Consider the following 26,547-nt stretch of genomic DNA (forward strand, 5'->3'; position numbering starts at 1 on the left):
CTTGAGAGAGAAATTTAAACCCTGCTCACTTTCTCAGCTCTGCACAACTGGCCGACCACCGTGTGAAGTGGGCGTGAATGTTGGATTTTTTTTTTTTTAAATTGTTGGACCACAGTCTCCTCTATTCCAACATCAGAAACAAGGTGGTCAGACAGCAACAGCGTTTAGATCCTCTATGTCCTCAACATTTGGCAGAATTGGCAATAAACCTAAAGTTAACTTTAGCTCCTTTCACACTGCCTGGAATCTTGTACCGTTACTCCTCCTCGCCATTCTGTGTAAAAGGTACAATAACAGAATCGGAGGACAACCATAAAATGACCATTGTTTAATCAGTTAATCATGCTTGGTTACATTAAATACATAAAGAACATGTTTTTCTCACATGCCTCAATGGAAAATGGAGAATAAATTTACAAACTCTCACACAACACAGTGTAATCCAAGTCTCGTTATCCAGTCGTATGCTCAGTACTTCCCATACACATGTATTTTTGCTCAAAACCTCAGTACTGGAGTCTGGCTTTGAAGAGAGCACAGGTAAGTTTCACTTTCAGTTCAGTTTTAAAAGGTTTTTTTGAAAACAAATGTGTTTGTTAGGCGCTGAGCATACAACTGAATGAATGAAGCTTGGATTATGCTGCACAAGTTGTGTGAGAGTTTGTGAACAGATTGTTTTGCTGTTTTTAAAATGGTCCCCAACCAGTCTTAGTGCTGCACGATTAATCTAATCACAATCGCGATGTCAGGCTGTGCGATTACATAACCGCATAAAAGGCTGCGATTTGCGTTGTAATGTAAATAAATGTTAACGTGTGTTCCTGTGAGCATGACTACCTCTCCTGTAGTGTGTGGAGTTTGTTGACATCACGCCCACAAGCTATCCTGGTGTGTGCAGCACGTATGGTCAGGTGACCACCCGGCGTGCAGCAGTAACCAACAGACGCTGAAGAAGAGCATGAGCACGACCAAGAACAGCCTGAGTTGGTGGCGGAAAAAACGCAACGTCTATTATATGGCGATACTTTGGATTCAGGTACGGTGACGTTGAACAGAAAGACATGCTGTGTAAAAGTTTAAGTCGCCACGTCCCGCAGCAACATGACCAATCTATGTCAGCATTTGAGACAGCACAGAGAAAAGTACAAAGCATGCATGTGAGAGAAAGCCGAGCCCTGTAACGTTTAAGATGAAAAGACAATTGAAAGCCGCCAGAGCCTCAAAACAACAAAGCACAATTACGCAAACATTTTCAAGCGTCACAGGGAAATCACGACTCCGTAACAAACTATATAATAACAAATGAAAAACTGAGCAATTTTGCTTGGTTTCGGCCCACTTGACATGCTGCTGTGTTGTGCTATGGCGTGCTGGAATTTGTCATTTACGTGACAACGCCTGAACGCAACACAGTGCCAGGCTGCGCTGCTGTGTGAGCATCGTGTTTGACTGTGCTCTGTCTGTTGATGGTTATTTACACTGTCCATAATAATAACTATGTCAGGTCAGGTCAGTGCCCCCCTAATATAATGTAGAGGAAACACTGAATCAAGCAAGAAGACTAATGATACCATTTATGTATTATATTGTAATCGTAATTGCAAATCGCGATATTGTCCATTCAAATCACAATCGTACATTTTTATCAAATCGTGCAGCACTACAGTCAATAAATCAATATGTTAACCATGGAGGCATGCGAGAAAAACAAAGTTTTCTTCACAAATTCAGGTAACATAGCATCGCTAACTGAAATCCAAATGGTCATTTAGTGAATTAAGTATTTAAGTTGGCTATGGAGGTAGCAACAGTGTTAAATCAATGTCTGTGTAATAAGTGTGAACCAGCAGGACAAGATGAGTGTGACATTTTGAGAACGTGTTATGTGTGTGACCCACCACCGGGAGATTTATAGAGCAGGTAGCAGCAGTTAGCAGCTAACTCAAAGATGAAGAACAGCCACCTTAAATGTCCGCAGAAGAGGGAGACAATGGAAGCTCCTTGCCTTCTAAGCAGAGATCAACTGTTGTTTAACAGGGATGGTAAATAATTGTTGTTGCATCTTATGTCATTGTTATTGTTTAAAAAGCACTGCCCAACAAGTGCTCTATGTTACACTAGTCGCTGGCCAAGTTGTGTTACATGTCATGCCACTTTTGCTTCTGGAACGCCAGCATGCTATCTAAAATCACACACTGGAGCAGCATTATGATGGTGTTGTTTGGTTCTGTATGAAAAAAGGAATGGTGGTGTAATGAAGGGTCTTCATCGCAGCAGTGCTGCTGAATCTCTGTGTAAAAAGGGCTACTGACTTTTAGAAAGGTGGGGGGGGTGGTTCAGAAGGTGTTTGACCATCTGAAAAGCGCTTTGTCAGAAGCATAACAGGGTGTCTAGGTACAGTTAAAAAGTGCAAGTGGCTGAATGTGGATGAGCAGCTGCTCTGCTGTCCAGACTCAAGTGGAGAGATTACTCCCTCACTGTGGTGCGAGGACAGAGACCAGCCTTGACCGAGATGCTGTACCAGAAGGGCCTTGAGACAGGGCGTCCCGTTGAAGTCCATTGAAAAATGTGTTCATTTTGCTAAGGGAGATTTCATTTTACTATATCAAAGAACCAGCCCCCTGCCTCACTCAGCCCTAACTAGCCTGCATGCCCTCGAGGGGTGTTATTTAAACCTAAACCCCAATCATACACCAATGCGTGTAATGTGAGTATATGCATGTATACAGACGCAAACAGCAGGACCTGTCAATCACCCCTTCCCTCCAATCGCACGCTAACGAGACACTAATTGGGGAGCTTGCTGACATGACTGTCATAGGGAACGCGTTATGACACACGTACACACACATCAGGCATGCACACTGCAGCCCACTGCGCGCGCACATAACAAAAACACCGTAGAGGTAATCACAGAGATTTCTCTTCCTCTTTCTCCGGTAAAGACGCTGAACTGTCTATCACAGCACACACGGGGAGCTGCAGTGCATGCAAGTTAATGGGAAAACAGTATAATGAGGCTCTAAAAATGAGCTTCTTGCCTCTGATATAAATATGAGGTTCCACATGAAAAGAGGGCAGAAAATAGTTCAATTCAATTAGATTTGGGTTTTCCAATGCGGGTGGCACTAAAAGGGAGCATTTCATTTCATGCTTATGTAACAGTGATCGTACGCTGGCTGAGCGCAGTGTAGAGAGTAGACCTTCCCTGCTACGTCACCCAAATTCCTCTGAAGGGGAAATGGGAGGCTTTATACTAGTAGAGTATCCACTGGTACGGTGGGGATTTAAAGGTGTGCGAATGAGGAGAGGAGCCTTGACCTTGCTGCCAACCCAAGCTTAAATTTTAAACACAGCAATACCACAAAGACATTATTTTTAAAAAGATGGGGAAAAAAACACACAAGTACAAACACACACACACACACACACACACACACACACACACCCCAACTCTCTTCTCCTCATCTCAGCCCTGCTGTTGGCTGTAAAAGGGCCTGCTGATGTTTCAGCCTTATTTATGCAAATCCCATTTTGCAGTTCAGTCACAATGGAGTATTGCTCTCTCTCTCTCTTTCTCGCTCTCGAGCTCCCCTACGCGCTCTCCGTCTGCTCTGCCTCCATCTCAAGAATTTCTTTCGTCCATTATTTGTTTAGGCCAATATCAGACACATTATTTTCACCTCTCCTCGCAGTTTTTCTGCGAGAATATAAAAAAAACGCACAGCCATCAGCGAGGAAGCGTGCAGTCTGAAGCAGCAGCAGCAGCCAGCTCTCTCAAACAGAAAAGCCTCTCCATCTCTTTACACGAGGGCGCAACTTGCATGCACCAAATAATCATTCACATCAAATGACACGTATGAACTATTACGCCAAAGCTTTGCGACAAAAGCCCAATCAGGTATGGAAGTCTAATAGCAGCCAGTCTGAAATTATGCATCAATTTCATGTCTGAAAATGCATTTCAGGTCAAACTACTTAAGAAACTGCTTTAAAAACAATGAAATAAATACAAATTTTAAAGTCAGCCAAGTTTCTTTGGTTGAAAAGCAGGCACAGATGGTAATTATGAGATAATGGCACATTGAAATTTAGTACATATCCAAAAAATCCTCCTGAGTCAACGCTTTATTGCCGTCATCAGTGTCTTGAGAGCAGGTGTAACGGGATCAAAAGCAGGAAACAAACAGACAAGTCTTCCCGCGAGGTACTACGTTGTGTTCCTGTTTTACTCCTGTGATATGAATCATGCTTTTTACTAGGTATGTTCCCAATGACTAATTTCCCTGACACTAAAATGGAACTTTGACTCTTTGACTTCCGAGTCTAAAAGTAAGAAAATACTGCATATATTACAAGAGCAATTTAAAATCACTGATCACATTTTTCAATAAGTGAACCATGTTATAAATGCAGCTGAGATGTGCGGCACTTTGCACCATGCTTTATTAACACTATATCAAAATCAAAATACTGCCAAACTGAGCTGGTGTTAGATAATGTCATCTTTGTCCCACTTTTCACCTCGCTACTTGTGGGGCAGGATGAACAGGCCAATTGGGTTTTGTGTTTTTTTACGCGTTGTTAACATTAGAAATTAAATTAATTAAAAGTAGAAAGACATGTGTAGGTAGTGTATATAAATTTGTGTATATAGATTTTATATAATTTTATTTTCAATTCATCTAATTTGTACTTTTTTCCCTTTGTTCTGGTGCTTCTAAATCTTGAGCTGCTCTCACGTAAATTTACACTTTACACAATTAACAAAGTCTTATCTTATGACATTTCAGTGCATAAAGTTAATCGACTAGGTACCAAATGGCGAGGGTATCAACGTTTAACTTATCGACTGATTGCACACATCCCTACATTTTGCCTGATGAGGATCTAAAGACTGAAACGTCATGAATAAAGTGAGTACAACAGTGAGCTGGATATAATTGTTCTTTCACACTGGGTTTTATTCGACACACCTGTATATAAAACTTTCTGGTGTGCAGAATTTAGTACTAACTCTTGATAAAACAACTAAATGTGTTTGTGTTTTTAGAGAGCAGGGTCATAAAGTCAGTAAAATGACTCATGAAGTTAACAAACATTGGTGACTGGTTGTACCCGAACACACACAAAGACTGTAACAACAAAGCCAGAGTCTATTGAATTGAGGCAGTGTGCCTTTTATTGTTGATAAATTAAACTTAACTTGTGTGAAACTGAATGTGGTACATCTTTATTCTTAAGTGGCAGAGGTTAGCTTTAACTTGGATAGTATCAACAGAACCAGCTTCCTTACTACAGCTAGTTCCCACACATACCTGTCTGGTGAAGCAGTAACTGACTACACACACAACAAACTGCAAGGATAGTAACAGAAAACAAGGTTTCTGCTGCCCTGCACATAAAGATCTGTTGGACATCCAAACGTGGCTGAGGAAACACCTGCATGCTCACCTGTTGAGGTGGCTTCCTGAGAACACTATCCCAACATGCCACACCCTGCAGATAAAACACGACTCACGCTTGATACACACAGAATGTTAGGAATGCTAAGTGTCTCTAAAGATAGAGCTATGACGCCACGGACGTAACATTTGACATAATGCATCTACCATGACAGGAACAAGGGCGCTCACACATGAACTGCACTCGCACAAGAATGACTGAGCTCAGAGCCATGCAAATATTTACAATGAACCTTTCCGCATTCTCCAAACTCTTAACTGCTCCCAGAGTACAATAGCTTCATATCTCCGTCCGTCTCCACCCAGGTTTTCTCTTCTGCTCACGTAAGTGTGTGTTAGTATTTCACCAACACTACCCCCTGTATCAGCTGTCTCTCCACTTGTCTGTGTGTCCTGCATTTGTACAACAACTCTCACTCCCCCATCCTCGGGTTCATCCTCTCCTGTGGTCTGCAGACGATGCCCCTCCATCCCCAGGGAGGTGACATGTGTGTAATGTCACATTTTGTCATATCATATCGTGGTGACAGAAGCCTCGCCGTGTCCATCACAATGATGGAAGTGGCAATGAAAGCAGGAGGATGGGAAAGGGGTGTGATACAGATTTACCCGTAGGAGGAGGAGGGGGGGGTTATTACACAAGTCGCTCTCTTCAGAGTGTGCGGGTGGGTGTTTGTGTCTGAGATACACACACACACACGCACACACACACACACACATACACAGCTGACTCACTAGTGACACATCTGCTGGCGTAGCCTGGGCATGGTGCCATGTGTGGCGGCCAGCTCCAGCAGCAGGACTGGCACTCAGCACTCCGGCCTGCTCTGATCTCCGTCTAACACACTTCACCCTGCACTTCCATCTCTGTCCATCTGCCCTGCGTCTCTGGATCTCTGGCTAAGTGGGTGTGTCTTTCTTACACACACACACACACACACACACACACACACACACACACACTCACCTTCCTATTCAATATGAGACAAAGAGACTGAGTATCCGGCAACAATGTGCCATTATTTCTCTAACACAACAAGCGTGGGTGCAAATTAGGGATGTGCTGATATCAAATGCTCACTGTCTGATTAATGTCGCCAAAAATTTAATGTAAAAAAATACAAGATTAATATCACATTTACCTTGGATTTTATTTACCATAAAAACTAAACCGTAAGGCATATATTTAAAGTTTTGGACTCTACAAAGGCATTAACATAAAAAAACATTTTAAAACAGCATTTGTACCAGAAGGTTGATTGTAAAACGTTTCAACTGACTGGACGTTGCTATAAATTCTCTCCTCTGCTAGCAGCATATGTGCTAGCAATAAAAGAGAGGGTGAAAAAATATAAGCAAAGTTGAGGCTGACTTGTGAAGAGAAGTACCCACACAATGTGCACAATCTTGAGGATGTAAGATTCCGTCTATAGATAGATAAATCACGCTGTCTTTTGCTTAACATTTTAACTGCTAACCCACAAACTGGTTGTATGCCAGTAGGTTGCAAATGTTAGCATAGCAAGCCATGGCCACGGTAGCTACAGAAAGATAGACAAGGAGTCATTAGCCTCATCAACAACGATGGCATAACATCAGTTACAATTATTTACCCTCTCTGTAATATGGCAGCTAATCTCGTCCTCTACTCGGGAGGTAAGGAGCTCCCAAATCTCACTGATTTGCAGACAGTTACGGCCATTGTTTCTTTTTTTAATTAGCCGCTAACTGCTAACAGCTGCTTTTTAACTCTCCCGCTGTGGGTTGCCAGCATAATACGTAATCAAAACCTCACACCTGTTCCACCCATGGTCACGTCCTTCCAGCTTTACAATTCACAAAGACCTCATTTCAAGGCTGTTACTACCTCAGTTTCAGGCACAGAGACGAGATAACTCTGTCCCCTCCTTTCTGCGATCGTACCTTATATACAAAACAATGTGGTGAAATACTGGCGCAATATTCCCGCCTTACACAGGCAGTGTAAATGTGGCTACTGTGAAGCACCAGGGTTTTCTGCCTGAGATTCATCAGTAGTAAGCGGAGCACTTCATTGGTCTACTCAGATACTGACCCTGTCCTTGGACCCAAGTTGAGCGAGGTTCAGATTATATTACATCTAATTGGGTTCAGATACAGTAGGGTCCTGGGTTTATAAATCAATATGTCTAATACACGAATGGATCCTAGCCAATTTGCAATCTGCTCTGATTATCCGGTGTGTCAGACTGCAGAGGAAAATGTTTTTTAGGTGAGAGAAAAACTGTTTAGACTACAGCTACTTGTTGACTTGTGGCCCATCATGCTGCAACACCAATTAATTGCCTGTGGTCTCTATTTGGGTCTGTTTAGGTCAACCACAATTTAGATACGGTCCTAATCATCCTCAGGTCTACTTCAGACTCGGTCTGAATCTTTTTGGATCCCTTTTGGATTGGGTGGCTTTTTTACATTGATTTATGCAGGGGTCAACAAAAAAGACTGCTGATTGCGCAAGGCAAGTAAAATACTATGTTTGGCTAATAGAGCTAGCAACTCAATTGCCCAATCAGGCAAAAGGTAAAAAAGAATTTAATACATTCTGGAGTCGATGACGGAAATAGCCAAGAAGTAGTGAGCCATCCTGCTTCCTTTTCACCTCTGATGAGAGTTGCATATGCACACCACAACTCGGGCATGTGCGAGACAATGGCAGGTAGTTATGGCAAAGTTTGAACTGATACACAAGCGTTTCAGTTATCCTGGAAACAGGAATCTAGTTGGACAGAGTTAAGAGGATGTGGGTGAAGTAACTCAGTACTGTGCAGCTTGCAAGTTCGAAAGCAAGGCAGATAAAACAGGGTTGTTTTTCATGATAGTTAACTTTAAACTTTGGTGTAACCTCTAATAAATAAAACAATCTGTGCAGGGGCGAGTAAAAATTGACTATGGGCAAGTGGATTTCTGACCAAAAACATTAACGTTGTGTTGGGGAAGGTTTTCTTCTGGATCCAAATTTTGAACACATTAAAACCTCCAGCAGAGCGACACTTCCTTTCTCTGATTTGTTGCTAAAAATGAGAAGCCAAACAGAAACTCCATTTGCTTAAGAGAAACTCTGCTGCCCTCTGTGCATACCCCTTCTTTCCTCCCTTCCCTTGACCATGCTCTCTGGTCCGTGACTCCCTCCCTCCATCCTGACGGTCGCTCCCACACTCGGGCCACATTCCTCCCTTGTTCATGCTGGGAGGACGTCTCCCTGTGGCTAAAAGCATTGTGGGAAATCCCAACGGCCAGCCCCTTCAGAGGCCGAGCAGACCATTGCGGTAAAGCGTAAAGGAGGCTTGCGTTCCTCGCTCGCTGGTCAAAAGGCCCTTCTTGCAAGCCACTTGCCAATATATTACACTCTTACACATGAGTGTCATTAATGTCTTGATACCGAAGCTCACAACAAACAGCACAGAAACATCAAATACCCACATTAGAGGCAGCAGTCAATACAGCCCACGCTGTGCAAAACCCCAATTTATAGCACTAAGAGCATTAAGCAAGAAAGGAATGAAATTTTAAGATGTGCAGCCCAAAATATTTTTTTCCATAGATTCTTTTTTGTACATTACAAATCACTACGCAACAGAAACAAAGTGACTTCTCAGCCTGTCAGACCATGTGACACAGTTCAGGCATCTCCACTGACCTGGCATGACATCAAACGAGCACAGATATATTTTACTCAAAGCAGAACACTCACAAACACGCGGCGTACACAATACGCGCTCCGTCTCCTCTTCTATCTTACAACAAAATTAGCACTCTAGAGAGAATACGAGCCAGATTGTGTCCCTGAATTACCCCAGTTTGCACTTGTGTGTCATTCCCGTGGAATTTTAAACACACTGGCTAAGACCTGGCGAATTAGATATACAAGCACAGAGCAATATACGTGCACATACCCATAGTATTGCACATGGAAATACCCACATGCGGCAGTTGTTAGCTGTCCTAATAATGTCTGAGATGCACTGAAAACTGCTCTACAAGTTTATGGCATCTGCTGTTCCCACGAGACTGAGCTTGCGTGCCTCTGAAACTATGAATGCTCTGCAACGAGACATGTCTACCCCGCCATTACCCACATGCTGTATGTTGAAAGCATACAGTATATTACCCATGCAACCCAACTATTGTGGCTTAAAATGCAATCAGTCAACTAATCCTGATGTTAGAGACACACTGGACTTTCTCCTTTACTCTTAACACCTTATCTACTCAGGAAAGATGATAATGTTGTTACACTTTGTTTATTGTACTACTCTTGTACAGTTGTTTAGCTCTCGTAGTTGCTCAAAACTTTCAATGGTGGCAGGAATAAGACAAGGAATGTGACAATTTTGTATTGCTATAAGGACTAAAATCTTTGCACTGAATATATGAGGCATATCATGGTTTTTCGTTACGTTCAAGTAAAGTAAAAGTGATTGAGCGGCGCAGAAAATACATTCACTTCCTCTGTTTATGAGCATAAGCACATGGCTCAAATTACTACACAGTGAGCGAAAACAAACATGGAGGATAACGATTTTAGCTGTTCAAATCTAAGGTGTGGCACTACTTTGGAAGTCACAAATTTAAAAAAAAGACCTGAATCGTGATAAGACTACAGTTGTTTGTAAGCAAAATAAAATAAGGGAGTAAAACACCCAACATGCAGGCACATTCAGCTCACCACTATCCATAATTAAACACTGTGGAAGCAGAAAGGAGGGCTTCTGTTGATTTGCCTGCCCAACAGTCTCCTCCTGACACATCCCAGTAACTTTGACAACACACTGCCTCCAATTATCTGCTCCACATAATCCAATATTAAAAAAGGCAACCAGGAAAACATCAAAAAAACTCATCAAACCACAACATTACAGGATTTTAGCACTCTAGAAATCACAATACATGTTTGAATGTTTGTGGCACTGGTACCTCATGGATCATAACATGCCTTATTGGGAGGTTCCTGCTGATTGCCACCCATAGTGATGGACTAATACTGTGAAAATAACTACTACATGTATTGTATGGCTTGTTCACGCCATATTGATCAGACTGTAATCACAAGCAGCTGAGTGGTAGGGTTGGGTGATATGTCTGTATATGTGGCAGTAGGGATTTGGCAGTAGCGTTTTTACCATGGCAGGCTATGTAGCAAATCAGGGCAGGAGTCGCGCATGATCTCATGACTGTCACGTGATCTTGTGATTCTTGTGAATGTAGCTGCCTCACAGGGTAACGCAATTTAGGCAGACATGGAGAGGGAGAGTGTTGTTGTAAGGACAGTAGCCTGACAAAGCCAAAACCTTTTTCATGCTGTGCCAGTACTGGAGAAAGTGCTAGCTGAACGCCTCATAATTTCGCACACTGTTTTGTTTGTATTTCTTTTAACCAATCAGTCATCTTGGGTGGCGCTAAGCCCATGATGTAGGGACGATACCCGCTTAAAATAATGTCAGAAAAGCACTTTTAATTTTGTATTGGTGGAGAGGTTACTGCTGGCATTAAAATGGCTAAATCCCTGCAAAAGAAAACGCCACATAAAACACTGAAAGACATCTTAGCGTGTAGATTGCTAGCTTGGAAGTTGTTGTTTCATGCGCAGCCCTAAAATGAAGTGTGGCTAAGCGAACTAAATTTTACATAGTGACGGATATCACGCAGGAAGAGTGTTATCATCTGAGATAGACGGAAAATGAGGTTTTATACCCACAATCTATATTCTATTCCATTTCTTCAAATTGAATATACGGAAATATACCATAACTGTTTGATAAAATGACATATACTAGGGTTGCGCCATATAATCTCCTTCACAAAAATTCATATTGTGATACTCACGATATTTAGACTTGTTGACACTGACGTCATACTGTTACCCATGGCAACAACAAGCATGGCTGAAAGCGAAATTAATAGCGACTACACAGTGGTTCCAAAAAGAGGAGCAGCTTCAGTAGTGTGGAATAAACTGTGGCGTCCCGAATGTTTTATGAACAGCCCCGGACTTCTCAGACTCTTTTATTGAGATATGAGGGAACTCATTCAGCGGCTCCTCTGGCAGCAGCACAGTGTCTCTCTCTCTCTCTCCTCTCTCGCTGTGCGCACACGGTAGTCGGTGTCGTCAAATGATTTTGTCATTAACCTTTTGTAATGTAAACCTACGAGACTCGCAGCTTGACAGCAAACTACATACATGTGAATGTGCGATAGTTCTGGCATCATAACAGCCTGCCACAGGTTACAGCGTGATGATTAGAGGAGAAATCTCAGAGCATAAAGGTGCTGGTGGGAAAAAGAAACCAACTCGATCACTTAGGATTTTGCTAAAAGAAGGAAATCACCTGTTGGTTTATATATATATATATAGATCCCAGGGGACATTTTTTGTATTTGGAAGCTGTTTAAATGTGTAAATTGTGGTACATGTTATTTCGTTTACCTATAAGTATTGTATACAGAATAAGAGTCTCACTCTGAGTTACTGTTGTTGTTTAAAAACTAATGATATGAGAGATCATTTTTGTTTAGTTGTAACTGAGTATCTGAAGGCAAACTGTTTGGTTAACATGTAAAACTATCACTTATTTTGTTGCTATTCTATGTTCTTTAATTAATAATAAAACAATTTTTTAAACTAATTTCGTTATCGCAAAAATACCCTGAAATATTGTGTTATTACTTTAGGGCCATATCGCCTACTCCTAACATATATCATGATACATATCACGGCCATATCACCCACCCCTACGCAGCTTCATACAGTTTTTTAGTTCTCTTTGCAAAACGCAAAGACGTGTCAACAAACTGGCGGCAAAATCAGAATCACTGGTTGTTACACATAAATAAAATCCAATATTAACCAGTTAACCACGACAATGTTTGCAGTTTTATTTGTTAACAAACAACTTTTAATATGCAACAACATAAAAGCTGCAAATTAAGGCTATTCAAATTAAGCCATCATCTAGTGTTTAACTAATTTCAAAGTTCCAAAAATCTTGTTGTGATATCGTTTAAAACATCAAAGTCTATGATAAACAGACAGCGTGTTTAAAAACATTCAGCCCAGCAAAACTTTGCTTGTTTTCTCACATACTGATGTGAAGACTTCCTACAAAGCACTGTCACATACACAGCATCACTTATCAGGCACTCAACCAAAGAACATAAAGGATTTAACATAGCAGAAGCTTCTGCTCATTTACACTGACAGTGTCGTCAAAGAACACTTGATAATGAAGATTTGACACAGTTGATGCTTATCACTGCTTCATAAAATTAGCAAACTCAGTCAAATTAAAACCAAGCTCTTTGAACCTTCTCACATGCACCAGATTTTACGGTAAATTGACAAATGGCAGAATATACAAGAACCTAATAGTTTGGGATCAACAAAGTAGGTCAGGAATCTCATCTTCTACCTGTTGCATAGCCACATGAACAAAAAACATTTTAAAATAAATCCCAGGAGGTGTAGTGGCCAAAATCTCAACTCAAACACTTCAGCCTGAGCAGTTTTCTCTCTAAGCGCCTGCTGGTTAACATGGAGTCATGGTGCTACGTTAAAACACTCTAACTAGTGACAACACGCAATCTGGTAGTTGTAGTGGACCTGGCTGGCTGATCTCAGCACAGATATCCGGGGTGATTGCAGGTCACCGTGGCCCCCAGGTTGCACCTGAGAGCAGCTCTGTTTGAGCGGACCACTCCCCTCGAGGCGGGAGGAGCAGCATGTCTGCGCAGTAACTGTCAATCACGGCAGAGAAACATGAAAGCAGAATTATAGGTACATTCTGACTCAGCCAGACACGTCCCTGTGGGTCCTGTATGGGCAACAATCCCACCACACATCCACATAGACGGAGACCTCCTACACTAAAAAAGATATGAAATGCAGCGAGTAGAAAAACACATTCATATTTATAGCTGCAACTGTTTGGAAAGCCACACTGAGCTGTAAAGACTTACTACGAGAAACTGGTCCTTGGAGTCCTAAAAGATTTGTTTTAAAATGACGTCCTGCAGCCTTGTGTAGCCAATTTCCTTTATTATTATAATTTATCTTTATAACATTTCTAAGAGATGACTGCTCTATATTGGTCAGCCCCGAATGTGAACAAATGAATAAATAAAGAAAATAACTGATGCACTTATTCTTCTACTCACTGAGAATGCTGCGTGGAATGAACGGCTATATATTAAGAATGGATATTTATGTCATTTGATCTATGTATAACATTTAACACTAGTTTTGGATTTGAATAACTGGCATTCTTGCTCCTAAAACAACACGGTCTTATTTATTAAACAATGATTTTTGTGTTATTTTAGTACCTCCATAATAATATCCATCCATCCATTATCTCTCTCTGCATATGCTTTCTATATTGTAATCACATTTTTACTTTATTGTCACCCATTTGTCTCCCATTTTATCTTCTTTTACATTTTATTGTTATTGGTGCCCTCTTTCTTGTGCAATTTGCAGCCTGGTCTTTCAATTATTTTATTTAGGATACATCGATTCTACTTTTTCTCCCTCTGAATTCCAATTCTAATACCCAAACTCTGGGTACAAGTTTATGCAGAGTACCCATCCAATACCAGTTTACTTTTTTCCTGTCTCAAAAGTGATTAGCTGACTTAAATTATATTGTTTTTAGGAGTAGGGGTGTAAATCATTAGTTTCATGCTATACGATATTATATACGATTATTGATGATATTGCCAAGTCTGCCATGATTGATTTGATTCAATTCAGTAGGCTGCTAGTACTGTTTGAAGGTTTAGGAAGGAGGTGTGCTTGGACAGAATTGGTGACACAGATGTACCACGGGAATTTCAAATAAAAGTGTATCTTTAAGACGATATGTAGCAATTTTTATCTTTGTATTGATAATATTGGGTCGTTGATCACTAAATAGATTTATCCATGCAGATCTATGTATTGTTACACATATATAGGAGGTCACATTTCTTCTTTCCCTCTGGTAGGGTCACATCTGGCCGATGTCCCCATTCATTTAATAAAGTCAATATCAGCGCAAATACCAATTCAATGCATCAGATCAAATCACTTCTTATTTGACTGACAAGGCAGATATGACAGCTGCTCATTATGACTATTGGCGGGGCAAAATGGACGATATTTGCAGCAATCAATAAATCAATAGAAATTGACATCCAATGTTTGTTTTAAGCCTCATTTGCCATTAACTTTAAATCTCACATTTCGTCCTCAAACATTAAGTTAAAGATATACTGTGTGGGATTTTCCTAAAAAACAATGTGTAGACTGATATAAAAGTAGTCTGCCTCAGACTACTCAGACTCAGTTATGAGCCACTAGAAGTGTGTGGTGGTGTATTTATCTGCAGAGATCCCGCCCTCTGCATGTATTTTCTTGTTTTTTTGCTGTGTCTGGGACGTTCCTGGGCTCAGCGCGCAGGTGAGGTAGGGACTTTATAGCTTGGTAGCTACCAGGTGCCAGACAGTAAGCAGTAGCAGTGAATCTGGGGTTGGCTTTCACTTTCACTTTCGCTGCTGATACCATTTGCAAACAGTAACCAAGAATTCGTGCATAGCATACCTTTATATCTAACAGTTCTTAAATATCTTCTACAAACTGACTGCAAAAGTCAAGGCAGACTTTCTCAGGACTGGGAAACAAATGTAAATTTTATTTTAAAAAAAAAGTGTCTGTAAATAAAATTTGTGAATTCTTCTTTTGTGTATTATAATAACATATTTTTAGGGCTGCTGCTTAAAAGTCAGACATTTGATTCAAATCTGAGACCCCTCAGTCAACTGAGATTGCTTCTAGCCAACCAGTCTTTTTATTTATTTGCTAGTCAGTGTGCTGTGCAGGTTTTGGTCGCTGATTTTGCTGCGGAGTAAGTGCTCTCAACTTTCGCGATAATCTTTGGTACAGACAACTGCAGACACGATGCAGCAGCACAGAGGAGGAGAAACTTTCCACAGTAAGGCCGGGAGATAACGTTATCTTCTCTCTTCTGCTTGGAAGTGGTGAATTTACAGCTCACAGCAACTTAATACGACATAGTCTCTGTTTTTGTTTCCTACCTAGTGTTCGCAAAAAATGTAGGTGCAGATTTCTGATCTGTCGCTAGCGATGTTAGCTTGTGTACTATATTAAGTGAATGCCGCTGTCATATTGAACGTCCTGCTGGGCCCTATTGAAACTTTAAAACAAATCAACAAATATTCATATTAAACAGACTTATCTGATTCAACTGAAATAATTCAGAGTCGGGTACAGCCCTACATATTTTCATGTTCTGTCATTAATGTCATAGTAGACGATACATCAGTGATGCTCCTTCGCCCGGGGGCCCCTTTTGCAAAATGACAGGAGGCCAGGGGCCTGTCACAGCAGCTCTGCACAGCTCAGGTCTACGCAGGGGCATTTCTAGGATTTAAGGACATTCAGGGTTTAGCCTGTACCTCTGGCATGGGGTGCAGGAGATCCTACCCTGGCACTATTTTGATTAACAAGCTCTAATTTGATGCTTTTTTATGCACTCTGACACCCTAAAGTACTTGAAAGTACTAAAAAAATCTCCACTGTAAATCTATTTACTGACATTGTGAATTGAAAAACGGTTCAGAGGGCCGTCTGGTATCCTTTCTGACCTGCAGGCCGCAAGTTATGTCCAGTAGTTTAGTAGTGTTGAAGTGTTGAAATTCCCTTGCAATACCAAAATAATTCAGCATCACTCGAAGCTTCAAAGCAAGCTGAATGTAAACTTGCAGACCAGCGATGGTTAAAAACCAAATTGTATTTTTCCTGCTCCATGGGGAACACTACATAATTACAGTACCATGGAGGCCTGACTATTGTAGGAGTCATTCAGCATTCCTTACTTGTGAATGGACGTCTTACTCATAACAGCAGGTAAAAGGGAAGTTGATTCTCTTTTTGCTAAATATAAACACTTCTTAGTTTATAAGCAAACCAATACACACAAAAAAGATTATAATGAAGCAACAACGTGAAAATAAACATTTCAAGCAACAGAAAAAAAATACGGACACACTTGGGTCTAATCTAGCGTATGAGCGGGGAGAGGAGCCACCTGCCACCCACTACACAGGCGATGAGACAAACCACCTCTCCAACACATCCCTCCACGTCATACACAACACAAGCCTTGCGAGTTTTAATTAGAAAACCCATGAAGCAAACAAATGCACGGAAACATGAGAAACCAATACACAAGAGGAGAAAATAAATCCTTTGCCGCTTTACATCAATATCCATTTCCCTGCGTCCTTCACCTCACTGTGGTTTTTGGTTAACACGCTTCGGATTAGATAGCAGATAAATAAACAGTGTGGACAGCGTTCTCAGGAAGAGCACCCTGACCGTGTTGTGTCCTCAGCATGTGCAGATCAGAGAATGAGACCAAACATCGCACTGATAGACCAAAGCAGCGAGGTCCTTTTCCTCAAGCCGCTTCCCCGAGCATCAAGAGTGGTTGCACAGGGGTAACCGCTCTACAATTCAAGGCCTCTCTCATCAGACTGCAGCTATCAATGTGGGCACATCCATAGATAAATGTCAAAGAGATAGTGACTGATGTTAGGAAGAGCCTGTGCCTGGCTTGTTACTGTTGCATCAGAGCAGTGTTAAGCTTTCAAGTTATGGCACCAGTTAAGTCTTTGAGTGCAAGAAAGAAGTGTTTGCTGCCACGTTTGATAATGTCAGAAAAGTTGGGTCTTAGTTTGAAAAACAGTAACAACATTATAGTGAGGGAAAATGCATTTAATGTGACTGAGGGAAAGATAGCAGACAGACATATTTCTTTCCGCTTCAGTGATTCCTGCGTATAATAAATAACTGCTTTACAAAATCCAAAATCACGACCTTATTCTCTCATTCACGACTCACAATAGAAACACAGCGGTTTACTCCATAGTAGGCGGTAAATTGAGATTTCGGACACTAATTAATCATCATCATTTTGCATCCACGCTGACAAGTATGGTGCTGCATGACTGATTTTTTCTCATATCTATAAATGTGATGCAATGCACTGTGGGATTCCCGGCAGATAGTATTGCTTTCTTTCTATTGTGGGGATTTGTGAGGACACAATATAGTAAATTCAACACTCAAATAAAATAGCTCACAGTAAATATCCGTGGTGTAACAGTACGAGTATTCGTCCTGAACCATTTGGTGCTGGGCATTCGGTTTGGTATGCGACATACGTTCGGTGCACCCTGTGACCTTAATAGTCGAAATCGTCTATCTATGTCTACGACTCGCACATGTAAAACAGAAATTCTGAGTTTTCCCTGGCAAGTTTTAGCAGTACACTAGTTGCTGTCTATCAGCTGTTGTATGCTAGTCACCTTAGCCCACTTAGTAATGCTCAATGGACTACGATAAGTGTCTAAACGTATGTCGGGTATATCTGTAGAAACACTTAGGACAGAATCATGTAGCCTCACTGCAGACGTAGACCACACCAGAGTAAAAACTAATACTATGGAGAATTTATCGCTGCATATATGTGACCAAACTCGCATTTAAACTGTAGCTTATGTCATAGAGAACACCATACTGAAGTATATGGTAGAAGTGCATGAGCTCTGCAACCATGTGCCTTCACAAGTGCATTGAAATCAGTCTGTTACGCCTGCTGTGTAAACAACTGCAAGCTGCAGTTCAGGAATTATCAATGGAAAATGTACCAAGCAATGACCCGAAAACCGAGGCGCACAAAACTGTGAATTTTGTGCACCGTCACACCCCTAAAAATGTACTGCAATACATGGCATACAGGTAGTGATTGGGGATATGGCCCTGACGTGTCATGTGGTGCTTGCTTCTTGTCATTTCTACAGTTATGAAGACTAAAGCAATGAAAAATGGGACTAAGAGCACAGCATTTATTCGCAGTCAGTCCCAAAACAAGGGGAGATGTGTATGCATGAAAGAAAACTCTGTGATAAAGTGTGGAAAAAAAAAAAAAAAAAAACAGAGAGAGCAAGAGTTGAGCTGGGTTACCTCAGAAGCCCCCCTGCCCTTTCAGCAGGGCCTCATATGGAGAACCAGGCCTCAGGTCCCCTGGGCACTGATGTCTGCTCTCCACTCGACTCCTCCCAGCAGTCAGCCGCGGAGGCTGTGCAGGAACCTGGCCCACTCACGACACCTTACAGCCACAAGTCATTCACACCTGGAACAGAGGGGAGACAACTTTGCTCATCGGGTGAAGCACCAACAAGCGGATGGCAAGGAAAAGCACTCAGTCGCTCGTGTTGACAAGGCCGACATGTAGCGAACACATAACCAGCGCAAAGCTTAGGTCATTAGGGGCTACAGCAACAGTGTATGCTCGCCTTTTTAACCCAGACACTCATTTATACTTCAGCTATCGACCGGTGTACACATGAGGGACTACAAAACAGCGTATGATACTCCACCAAGAGCTCCGTTGCATCTTTGCATCCTCCTTCTGCAGACTACAACTGTGGGGGCGAAATGTGACTTTTTTTACATCTCAGTAATGCAAAGAAAATAAGGTAGAAGTGGTGACAGTAGACGAGATAAATATGAAACCGCCGGAGGACTGTGCAGACAGCAGTGTTGCCTAGCAATTGATGAGACCAGAGTCCTGTAACAGGAAGGTCTGTGGTTCAATCTCAGCGACTGGCAGGTATGCTTCAAGATACTGAACCCCTACCTCCAGACTCAGAGGTCACCCTGGAGAACAGCATCAAGGAGGCAAAGCACAGAAGCAGCTCTTTGCAATTACGAGAAAGAAGTCGGGGAAATCTATTTTTGAGTCCACGCAAAATGACTTAGGGGCACTTACTAGAACTCATGAAAGGTAACAAGACTTTATTCATAAGGGGGGAGTGAATTCACAAAATTCCCAGGTATCAGATGTCTCTCACTAAAAAATTTTTACACTGTGGGACCTGTGGATTTTTTTCACTCACAAGCTAAAAAAAAAAGATTGGTAAAACTAAAAACACTGAACACATTCTTTGCCATGTTTAGCTGCCTTGGTCTTGCCAAGGTAACACAGCACAATGCCACACAAGTTACTCACAAACGGGCCTACTCGAGGAAGTCGTCCCTAAAATACACACACACACACATCTACAAACCCTAAAACTCCGCAAATAAACGTAAAGCACACAACAGCCACACAGACTACACTTCCCCCCTGAAATCTCAGCGCCTCACTGGACAACTCTTGGCGGACAAAGTAATTCCATGGCGCTTGAAACTCCAGGAACTTTTTTTTTTTCTTTTTCCTAAAAGAAGTTGTTCCTGTTTCGCCAGAGAACTGGGGGGGAAGGGAGGACTTCAGCACTTGCATTCATGGAGCGTCGGCCAGCGCAAACAAAGTCTTCCCCGAAGAGGGAGGCACTGGACGGCGGCTGAGAGCGAGAACAACGACGTCGGGCCACAAGCACACGAAAAACACACACGAAACGTTTCATTTCAAAGGCTTTGTGTGCCAATAAAACAATTCAGGCCCTCCTTAGGCAAACGTTCATTTTCAAGTTGTGCTAGCTCCGTTAACAATGTAACAATTAAATCGCTCGGCAGATGATAGGGCTGGCCGACACAATCAAGCAGCCGAGGCCTATAATCTCGCTACGCGTTTATAAATCATATCAAACACATTTTTAATAAAGCAAATACAATACCAGCGGTGTGGTACTCCCGAAGAATGCAGAACATGCATGCTGCATTGTATCCTTTTTTCATTTTCACGAAGCACGGGCGGTCCTCCAGTATAATGGGGTAAAAACCAATATTTCTCCGCGGGTTTTACACCACGCTGAAAACATCGTGAATAATCCGCTACTGGTGCGCTGGAGAAATCGGCATTTACGGTTGAAAGGGCGCTCGCTGTCTGCCAGGCCAGACACGACGTGGGTTTGCTAGCCAGCCTTCGGGGACAGAGGCAGAGAAGAACGGATACCGGAGTGAGATGTCCCCGGGAGGAGGACCCGCGTGTGCCCGTTGCCAGGAGGCGAGCTGTGGTACCGACACTTTCCACCTGGATTTGAGAAAAGGAGCACTCACCTGGAATGTCGGGTTAATTTCCGTTTTCCTCGCACGACGGATTCATATTGTACAACAATCAAATCACAACATTATCAGGGGAACATTATAAAATAGAAATATGTCTCCCCCCTTTCGCCCGAGCTTTCCAGTGGTCCTACTCCATTACATCCCAGTCAAGATTTCCTGTCGTCTCTCCCCCCTCCGCTCCGGCGCGATGGTTTCGCCCGAATTCTAAGTAGCAATTCTAGGTCAGGTCTGTGTGCCAGTGAGAATGTTACTGTCGGACAACAGCGAGACGCCAACGTCCACTCCATGTTACACACTAAACACTAAATAAAAACACTAATATACACAGCAGGACAAACACATGAAACGATAGTTTATAAACTGTTGCTGTATTGTGCGGAGTTGCAGCCTTGCCTTTGTGGAGGCATCGAACTTCCTCATATGAAAGAACTTGGGAGTACTAGCATCAGACTTGAGGAAGTTCTCACAGGATAATGATTTTAAGTTAAAGGAAAAAAAGAAAGTGTGGTGTTAAGACCTAAAATCATAAGTCGATTAACTGATTAGTTGACTAACTTAAAATTAATCAGCAACTAGCCTGTTTAATAATCAATTAGCCTAATCACTGGAAACTATTTACAAACACCTGCATCTCCATAATAAGACTTTGTAGATGTTTTTGTCTTAGGCTAAGTTTTGGACTGTTTGTAAAGACACTTGAGGAATTTGTCACGGGCATTTTTCAGTATGTTATAATAATATAGATTAAATTATTAATCAATTAAAAAAGAAAATAATTGTTGCACTGTCACTGCTGACATTTATCTATTGGTGTAAATACAATTCTGGTCTTTTTTTTTACTATCCAGATGTTTTCTCCATTAATGAAGCTGTCAATTTAGTAGCAGCTGTATCAAAGCTGTTGTCTTTATAAGATGCACTAACTTTGCTGCATCTGTATTTGTGTTAAAGGAATACAGTGATTCAATAGTGCACTTGTGTGAAGCTTTGTCAGTCACAGAAGAAAAGTAGCAAAGGTTTCAATATCTAGGGTGTTTTTTGGGGGGCCTGTATTATGGGTTCATCAAACCCTCCATCCTACGTTTCCCACAATGCAACCATCTTGCCTATTAAAACATGGTGGGGTTTGGGGTTTTTTTTTTGTTTTGTTTGTAAGTTTGTTGTTTTGTTTGCTTGTTGTAGTTTTAAGGAATCCCACAAAATGACCATTATGAATTAGTCTTGCCGTGTTACCTAAAATTTGTGAAGGAAACTTTGTAAACAGTAAACATATTGATTGATTTATTGACCGGGGACCACCTTTAACAATGGCAAAACAATAACAAAACGTCTGTTTACAAATTCTCACACCACTCATGCAGTGTAATACAAGATTTATTTATCCAGCTAGTGTTTTTTTGTTTGTTTGTTTTAGTGTAAAGGAATCCTTCACCCATATAATGATCATTATCGATCAGTCATGCCATGTTACCTTAAATTCGTGAAGAAAACTTTGTTAGAAATCCATCTTCAACTGCAAAACAATAACAAAACATCTGTTTACAAACTCTCACACCACTCAGGCAGTATAATGCAAGTCTCGTTTATCCAGTTGTATGCTCAGTACTTCCCAAACACATGCATTTTTACAAAAAAAAAAAAGCAACTTCGTATAGAGTCTGGCTTTGAAGAGAGCATAGTTAAGTAGTTAAGTTTCACTATCAGTTCAGTTTTATATACTAAGGTTTAAGCAAAAATGCATGCGTTTGTGAAGTACTGAGCATACGACTGGATATATAAGCTTCTGTATTAGACAGCCTGTGAATGAGACTCAACAGCCAACAATCTTTGTCAAGGGTTATACTGCACCTTTAAGGTTTTAGACTGATTATTAAGACATTTGAGGGTGTCACTTTGGGCTGTAGGAATCTGAGATGGGCATTTCTCAGTATCTCCATACCGGGGATACTGAGAAATGCCCATCACAAATTCCGTGACCTTGGTTTGCAGCCAGCTATAAAGCGGTCGGGATGAGAGTCAGCACCTTCAAATCTGAGGCCATGGTTCTCTGCTGGAAACAGGTGGATTGCCCCCTCTGGGTTAGGAGAGGGTTACTGCCTCAAGCGAGGGAGTTCAAGTATCTCAGGGTCATGTTCACAGGTGAAGGTAGAATGGAGCGTGAGATAGATCGGCAGTTTGGTGCGGCTTCTGCGGTGATTCAGGCACTGTGCCAGACCATTGTGGTGAAGAGGGAGCTTTTGATTTACTGGTCCATCTTCATCCCAACCCTCACCTATGGTCATGAGCTCTGGGTAATGACCGAAAGAATGAGATCACAGATGCAAGCGGCTGAAATGAGTTTCCTTTGTGGGGTGGCTGGGCTCAGCCTTAGAGATAGGGTGAGGAGCTCGGACATCCAGAGGGAGCTCGGAGTAGAGCCGCTGCTCCTTCGCGTCGAAAGGGGTCAGTTGAGGTGGTGCGGGCATCTGATCAGAATGTCTCCTGGGCGTCTCCTATTAGAGGTGTTACGGGAATGCCCCACTGGTAGGAGGCCCCGGGGCAGACCCAGAACACGCTGGAGGGAGTACATATCTCATCTGGCCTGGGAGCGCCTTGGGGTCCCCCAGGAGGAGCTGGAAAGCATTGCTGGGGAGAGAGACGTCTGGGGTGCTTTGCTTGGCCTGCTGCCCCCGTGACCCAGCCCTGGATAAGTGGATGAAAATAGATGGATGGATTTCTCAGTATCTAATGATAACAGAGATTAAATTGTTGATTAATAAATCAAGAATTTGGCAAATGAATCTTGAATCATGTGTTGCAGCCAGGTGTTACTGTCACTAGGATACTGACATTTAGCCATTTGTGGAATTAACATTCTGGTTATTTTTTTGTCCAGATGTTTGTCTCCATTAATGAAGCTGTCAGTTTAGCAGCAGCTGTATTAAAGTGTCTTGGTTTCTCCTTTTTTTAAAGATGCACTTACTTAACTACATCTGTATTTGTTTTAAAAGAATACAGCGCATCTATGAAGTTTTGAGAGTCACAATAGAAAAAGGAAAAATTAAAGCAGCAAAGGCGACAGTATCTAGGGTTTTATTGAATTTTTTGGCCCATAGTATGAGTTCATAAAATCCTCAATCCTACATTTCCCACAATGCAACCTTGTTTACATCCAATCCTCCCTGTCTGGCAAATGGCCATGTCTTTCAAACTCCAATGCCACCTCCTGACTCATGTTTTCTGTAATAAATGTGTAGCCTTCAAGCTCACACTGAGTTAACCTTGATGTCCTTTAATGTATGTGTAACATTAGAGAAACTGTAAGACACCTAGAAACATATCAGTTTCGGGTTTTGTACTTTAAGACATCAAGTTACTTTATTAATCATATAATTCATGAGTTCATAACCCTCAAAATCATCATTGCTTTATAATGAGGGCTGTATATAATAATGTATAATAATTTGTCCACCCAATTTATTTTACCCATTTAACGTTACAAGAGGAAAGAGGCTTAAAAGACTTAGTTATTATATTATATATTATATATTATTACATTAGATCGTCCTTCATTCCTTCTCTTTAAGCAGTATTACTCAGTGGCATCCAGTTTTATTAGTGTTCATGATGTGCAAAGTAGCTAATGACATTAAAATATAGACTGATACTGCTTGATAAATAAAATTATGTTCAGCTACAGCACACACACACACACACGCGTACACACTTATCAGACTATGGCAAGCCTCAGAGGATGAGTGAAACATTAAGAACATGCAATGTGAGAGTGGTCCTTCTCAATATTTAATCAAGATACATTTCAAATCTAACCCAAATGTATAATCACGACAACTGGGGATTGAATGAATTGGTGTTTAAGTGCACACAATATTAGCTGGCCTGAATATATGTGTGTGTGTGTGTGTGTGTGTGTGTGTGTGTGTGTGTGTGTGTTCCCGTTCTTCACTGAGAACTGATTTAGTCTCTCAAAGTGAAGACGTCTTTTCAAACTGAGACGCTCTTCTTCAAGTGGCTGTTTGAGGGCTCGGTTTTATGTGTGCACGGCAGTTTAAATGTACAAGGACAAAATCACGAGTGTATTATATCTTTTCAGTTATTGAGAGGAGTTGCGTCACGAAATTTGAGTTAGCAACAGGGCAGTTTTTCCTTTCAATCTTCAAAATGCTTAAACAGGCCAATGGTAGCAGCAGAATTCAACTATACATACAGAATAAAGAGATGCCGTGCTGAAAAGTCGTGTGGGCCGCAGCTCACGATTTTCTCTCAGTTAATCATTTGGTTAATAAAATGTCAGAAAGCAGTGTGAAATGTCCGTCACAGTTTCCCAAAGCCCAAGGTGACTTATTTGAATTGCTTGTTATGCCACAGCAATGGTCCAAATCCGAAAGGGTTGACAGCCATAGACAACTAAGGAAACTAACAGTATTCGCATTTTAGAGACTGGGCTCGCTGGATTTTTGGAACTTTTGCTTGAATATTACTTCAAACTAGTTCTTTAAAGGAATTTGTGGCATCTTTGTCTGCAGATTGCAACCAACTGAAACTTCTCCCTGGTTAAGATTCCTTCAACGTTCATTGTTCAGGAGGTTTTTACTGGGAGCTAAATTACCCACATAGGTCTCTGCCTCTCCAAAACAAACGGTAAATACCAGGTAAATAAAAGCGATAAAAACACTTCACATTTCAAATCAGTGTTTCTCTAATGCTGTTTGGCTCGACGCAGACAGGTCGCTAGCCCAGCACTTGCTAATGTGTGCCAACCTCTTTTCTCTGATAACTTAAGATCAAGATGTTCAGAGGGTTTTTACCAGGAGCTGAATTATCCACTGAGTTCTGTGAATCAGCAAAGCACTGAACAAAGCAGTTTCACGTTACAAAAATAAGTGTTTGTCCTACGCTGTTTGTCGTGGAGGGGCTGCTAACTACAGGGGCCGAGGCGAAAACGTGAACATCCCTATCCAGACCCAGTGTTTGGTTTGTCGTTCTGGGCTACTGTAGAAACATGTCGGTGCAACATGGCGGACTCCGTGGACGAGGACCAGACCCTTAGGAACAGTGTGCCACCTTGCAGACAGTTTTTTCAGTGGCCACTCATGGTATTACAGCAAAAAATCCCTTGCGGCCCGAAAAGCATTCTCCCCATAGAATCAGAATCAGAATCAGAGATACTTTATTGATCCCCGGGGGGAAATCGTTGGCGTTACAGGTGCTCCTTACAAGAGTAGAAAGATATATTGTAGTGGGCATTCCAATTGGACCACTTTTATAAAAGACACATCTGTAAAACTGTTGACAGGACACCTCGAACTTCAAGCAAGGTCAGTTATGACTCTTTTTATTTGGAATTTTTGATCCATGGAGGTTTTATATTTGTAAAACTTTTCTTGGTTTGATAATCTGTGACGTCATCACAATGTAGAAGTCTACGTTTCAAGTGCACTCATGGGTGGGGCCAGCAGGAGAAACACTACTGCTGTTTTTCAGTGGGCCACATACTGTGGAAGTAAACCCGGAAGCTAAAAACTTTTTTGGCATATGTGCCAGGTGAGCAACTCTATTGGAATGAATGGATGCCATCTTGGCATCCCTTATGTACTGTAGGTATTATGATGAGAACATGCCCCCTATGTAGATATAAATGGCTCATTCTATGGTAAAAAAACCCACATTGATTCTTAATTTCAGGTGATTATACACTAATGAAAACATCTTATCTTATTATATTCCATTTCTGCACTGGGCCTTTAAGAAGCTCTTTAACACTGTGTACACCCAATCAGTTATTTGGTTTCTTTTAAACTCGTCTTTCCGTCTTTCTCTCTTTCTTTCTTGTTAACATACCTTAAGTTTCCTGCATATTTTGCACATGGCTGTAGAGCATCAGCAACCTTGAAGCCTTTTACGGCAGTGAGCACTGCGGGATGACACACGGTACGTAGGACACAAAATCACGGGATGAGAGCTGCATATTTGTGA

The 26,547-nt window shown here is 41.6% G+C and overlaps 1 protein-coding gene across 2 annotated transcripts in view; it reads right to left on the reverse strand.

Annotated features, from left to right (window-relative positions):
- The window catches only part of bcl9 (BCL9 transcription coactivator), a 36,138-nt gene extending 15,383 nt beyond the window's left edge, over positions 1 to 20,755 (reverse strand). The window contains exons 1-2 of one of the 2 annotated variants that reach the window (XM_050048192.1): positions 20,563 to 20,755; positions 18,526 to 18,694 (exon numbers count right to left, since the gene is read on the reverse strand). The gene's annotated coding sequence lies outside the window, so the exon portion shown is untranslated. Of the gene's footprint in view, positions 1 to 18,525; positions 18,695 to 20,180; positions 20,535 to 20,562 lie in introns of those variants that run through there. The other variant, XM_050048193.1, reaches the window with a different exon arrangement.
- Between the last annotated feature and the right edge of the window lie 5,792 nt (positions 20,756 to 26,547).

The sequence above is a fragment of the Epinephelus moara genome, chromosome 7 (genome assembly GCF_006386435.1).
Source record: "Epinephelus moara isolate mb chromosome 7, YSFRI_EMoa_1.0, whole genome shotgun sequence".
Classification (NCBI taxonomy): Eukaryota; Metazoa; Chordata; class Actinopteri; order Perciformes; family Serranidae; genus Epinephelus; species Epinephelus moara.